General features: G+C 45.5%; 1 long non-coding RNA gene across 1 annotated transcript; it reads right to left on the reverse strand.

Annotated features, from left to right (window-relative positions):
* Positions 1-578: 578 nt before the first annotated feature.
* On the reverse strand, positions 579-3,404 carry LOC144697656 (uncharacterized). The gene is made up of 2 exons (XR_013580423.1): positions 3,048-3,404; positions 579-1,259 (listed from the first exon to the last, which is right to left on the reverse strand). It is a non-coding gene; the product is annotated as an uncharacterized LOC144697656 (long non-coding RNA).
* Between the last annotated feature and the right edge of the window lie 1,665 nt (positions 3,405-5,069).

Genomic DNA, 5,069 nt, shown 5'->3' on the forward strand with positions numbered 1-5,069 from the left:
GGAGAGATTCAAACCTGGAGTTCAGAGAAAGATGGACATGGATTTGGGAGATTACAAAATGTTTAAGTATTTTTCAAAGGAAATTGAGGCAGGGAATGAGGCGGCAGCATGCAAAGATGCAGAAGTGAAGAGTTTGTTATTTTAACGACAGTGGTAATGATGGAAGATTTAAAGGAGAGCGGGACAGTACTTGAAAAGAGAGAACTGTTGTGAATGTCAGTAGGCATGGGGAGGTTGTTTGGTCAATAGTTTAGTGGGAATAGGGTCGATGGAGCAGGTTGTGCACAGAGAGAGCACTGAGAGGGCATAAGGGGAGACAGGAGAGAAACTCGTGAAAAATGTGTGTTCAGGGCTTGGGCAAGTGGGATCTTCAGACACAGTTTGTCCCGTTGGGCCAGTGGAAGGGAGGGAAGCAGCAGAGGCAGCTGATCGGATTGTCTCAATCTTAGAAACAAAGAAGCTCCATGAGATCCTCACATTGTTGCTGGAGGTGAGGATGGAGGAGACAAGCGAGAGGGAGAGCCCTTCAAAAGGAACAAACTTGTGTTAAAGATATTAAAAAGACTCAACACACTGTGTTTAACGCAAAGCTGATTTATTTGAATTTTATCCAGAATCTGTAACTGGGCTGGAGTTTATTAACATCAGCAGAAACACACTCCAATGAATATGCTTCAGACAACAATATCATTAGGAACTAAATCCAACCCAAGCAGTTACTTGTGAACTCGCTGGTGTCTCAGCAGGTGGGATGACCGAATGAATCCCTTCCCATACTCAAAACAGGTGAACGGCCACCCCTGACTTTGAACTCACTGGTGTTTCAGTAGGTTGGATGAATCAGCAAACCCCTTTTTACACACAGTGCTGGTAAACGGCCTCTCCCCAGTGTGAACTCACTGGTGTGTCTGCAGATGGGATGACTGAGTGAATCCCTTCCCACACTCAGAGCAGGTGAACAGCCTCTCTCCAATGTGAGTGCTTCAATGAATTTCCAGCTGGGATGGGTAACTGAATCCCTTCGCACAGTTCCCACATTTCCATGGATTCTCTCCAGTGTGACTGTGGCTGTGGTTCGACAGGTCATTTGTTCGGCTGCAGCCTCGTCCACACACAGAGCATGTATACGGTTTCTCCCCACTGTGAACAAGGCTTTTAACTTCCATGTTCAAAATTCGATGATATGTGGGTTACGATAAATTGGGCGACACCATCAGATCCTGATGTGATGTTAGGTTTGAGATTCCGGACTGCAAGCCCTGTGAAAGTAGTTTAAAACAGGCCAAAGGGAGTGAGAGAGAATCCATAAAAACACAAAGGCAGGTTACGAAATTGAGCTGAATGAATCTGGTCATTTTTGGGACTGGCACGAGGAAAAAGTGACAATGAAAGCTTTCAGACACAATGGATTCATCAATGCCTATTAGGAAAGGGAACCCAACGACTGGACAGGGCCTATACAAAACTCCAAAATCTAGGGGAGGAAAGAGAGGGAGATGGGAGAGCCAGGGCGTGAAGGAGAGGGATGTTACACATCTGCAACTCTACCAGAGCTTTGGCAGAATCTCCCAAACCCGCAACCTCTACCAGCTAGAAGGACCAGGGTAGCAGGTGTCTGTGAACATAATCACCTCCAAGTCACACACGGTCCTGACTTGACTGACATTTAGTACTGGATGAACAGAAATTTCCTCCATTTAAATATTGGGAAGACTGAAGCCATTGTCTTCAGTCCCAGCTACAATCTCCACTCACTAACCATCAATGCCATCCATCTCTCTGACAAATTTGAGACTGAACCAGACTATTCAACAATCAATTTTAGATCGTGAACTCACTCCTCCATCCCCACCCCCTTTCCGATCCCTCTTATATTTTCCAATAATTTATATAGATTTTTCCTTTCCCACCTATTTCCATTATTTTGAAATGTATTTCCATCCATTGTTTTATCTCTACCTTTTAGACTATTTCGATCCCTTCCCTTCACCCCACCCCACCCCCCCGAGGGCATATCTGTACCTTGCTTGTCCTGTTTTCTACCGTTAATTAGCACATTCCTTAGATAATATCGCCACCTTCAACATCTCTTTGTCCTTTTGTCTATGACATCTTTTGGAAATCTTCATCTATCACTGGCCCTCTATCCAGCTCTACCTGTCCCACTCCACCCCCCACCCTCTGCCCCATTAAACCAGCTTATATTTCACCTCTTTTCTATTTTTACTTAGTTCTTTTGAAGAGTCATACAGACTCAAAACGTTAACTGTGTTCCTCTCCGCAGATGCTGCCAGACCTGCTGAGTTTTTCCAGGTATTTTTATTTTTGTTTCAGACTATTCACTATCTTGGTGTCATATTTCGCCCCAAGCTGAGCCTCTATTTGCACCTCAGTAACTTTGCCAAACTTCACAACTGCCTCAGCTCATCTGCTGCTAAAACTCATCCTTTTCCTTGTTCCCGCTAAACTGGACTATTACTAGCTACCCACATAAAGATGGGGTCATTTAAAACTCCGCTTCCCTTATCCTTACTCGCACTAAGACTCGTTCATCCAACACCCCTGTGTTCACTAAGCTACATCGGCTTCTCGTTAGGCAGCTCCACAATGTTCAAATTCTCATCCTTGTTCTAAAATCCTTCCGTGGCCTCACCCTCACTATCTCTATAATATCCTCCAATCTACATCCCGCCAAAAAAACTGGAGTCATTTAATTCAGGCCTTCTGAGGATCCCTGATTTCAATTGATCCACCATTGGTGACCGAGCCTTCAGCTGCCCAGGCCAAAAACTCTGAAATATTCTCCTTAGACCTCTCTGCCTCCCTCTCATCCTTTAAGACACTCCTTATAACCTACTTCTTTGACCAAGCCTCTGATCATCTGCCCTTATGCCTGCTTATGTGACTTAGTGTTAAATATTGCAACATAATATTCCTGTGAAACACATTGGAAGGTTTTATTCTATCCAGGGTGCTACATAAATACAACTTGTCCTTGATGATTTGGATATATATCATCGCTGAGTGGAAACCCTGTAACTCCTTACCAAACAGCATTGTGGGAGCACCTTCACCACAGTGACTGCAGCGGTTCAGGAAGAAGGCCCACCAACACCTGACCAACAAACAACTGGGGATTGACAATATCTGCTGGTCTTGTTAGTGACGCCCAAATACCAAGAATGGAGTTAACAAAAAACCTCGGTTGTTTCTCTCTCCACAGTTGCTGTCAGACCAGGTGAGTTTTTTTTTCCAGCATTTTCTGTTTTGATTTCAGACTTCCAGCATCCCCAATATTTTGCTTTTATCCGAATTGGTCTGCCTGTGTTTCTAAACTCAATCCTGTAAAACAATGAAACAAAAGCAAAACTCTACAATGTTGGATCTGAAATGAAAATATAAAAGACTTCAAATATTCAGCTGGTCAGGCAGCATAAACCGATTAAGAAACAGAGTTAGGGTCTCAGGTCACTGACTTGCCTTCAGACTGCACGAAAACGCTCAGCGGCAGCCGATAAGTAATGGCGGCCAAGGTTCCCACAATGCTATGGGCCCAGAAACCGCTCTATCTAAAAGTTGTTTATTTTCTTATCTAAGGTCGGTTGACGCAATCTGCGGGTGGTAACAATGGCGCATTGAGAGGTAAGGAGGTGAAGAACTGCAGCAAATTACAGGAATACTTAAACGGACTTGCAGACTACACGAAGAAATGGAAAATTAAATTCAAAATAGTGAAATGAAGGAGGGTTGGGTTCCTGCAGATGGAGATAGACCGTATTCGATCCCGAGGTGCATTCAGGGTAGGATGGCCCGCCATTATTATAGAAGAATTATGCCGCGTTTCTGCGCTTGCGCACCCACAACAATGCCGAAACTAACAAAATAAAGCCCAGCTCTGAAGAAGAGTCATACGGACACGAAACGTTAACTCTGCCTTTCTCTCCACAGATGCTGCTAGATTTGCTGAGTTTTTCCAGCATTTTCTGCTTTTGTTGCCGAGACTAACAACCTCCCCGCATCCAAAATCACTGGAACCTGCAGCCTGGAACTGGGAGTTGGAGAAGCGGGAAGAATGAGGAGAAACAATATAATCTGACACTCACAACAACCTCCAATCCACCTCCATTCCCGGGATAGTGAGACAGAGTTTAGAAACACTCACCAACACGACTCCAGTGAAACATCCACGAGGAGAGGGGGAGCAGTGACTGTGCCTGCTTTGATATAGCCCCAGACCTGTCACTCAAACCCCCAACTCCGCCCAGTTCACAGCTTATCAGCTTGCAGCTTCCTGCACTTTGACCCCGCCCGGCTCAGGTGTGGGACAGTCCAAGGTGATTCGTTTGTGTCACCAGGAGAGTGGGGGAGGGGTGACCTCCCGCCCTGTGCTTTCTCCAAAATGAATTCTTCCTCCTCTCCCCCAGGGCCCTCTAAACACTGCATGCAGGTGGCTGATGGACTTTAGGGGTCCTCACTGACCTGCACAGATACATTATCCTGCACCTCCCACCACCCCCATTCACCATATGAACAAGTTGCTTTTTTTTCTTCTGCTCCCCCTTTGCGTAAACATCTTGATTCGTACAAGTTTTGTTTAAGACTTGTTTAATCTTGTTTAATTGCAGGGCTATGGGGCAAAGGCAGGGACGTGGCATTAGGTAAATTGTTCCTTCAGGGGGCTAACGCAGACCAACTGAGCGACCCCCCTTTTGAGCTACAACCATTCTATGGTTCTCTGATGTGTCTATTCCGTTGCTCCATTCCCAGTGATTCCCACCTTTTGCTATTGTCCCTGGCGCCCTGTTTAACCAAGTAATTCCTCCCCTTTCCCCTGCTCACCCTGTGCAGTGTGTGTCAGACTTCCTCTGGACACCTCCCCCCACCACCATCCCGGCCCCTTTAACCATCAGCAGCTTTCTGCTTTTAGTTTAAATTTACAGTATTGCAGGATTTAGCTTCAAACTCGCCTTCGCTGACTGCAGATAATCTGATAATGTTTGCCCCTCACACCAGGGTAGTTTATTTTGTATAAAGTCAGACCAAAAATGCAGTGACTGTCCTCAAGCTTC

The sequence above is a fragment of the Cetorhinus maximus genome, chromosome 23 (genome assembly GCF_964194155.1).
Source record: "Cetorhinus maximus chromosome 23, sCetMax3.hap1.1, whole genome shotgun sequence".
Lineage (NCBI taxonomy): Eukaryota > Metazoa > Chordata > Chondrichthyes > Lamniformes > Cetorhinidae > Cetorhinus > Cetorhinus maximus.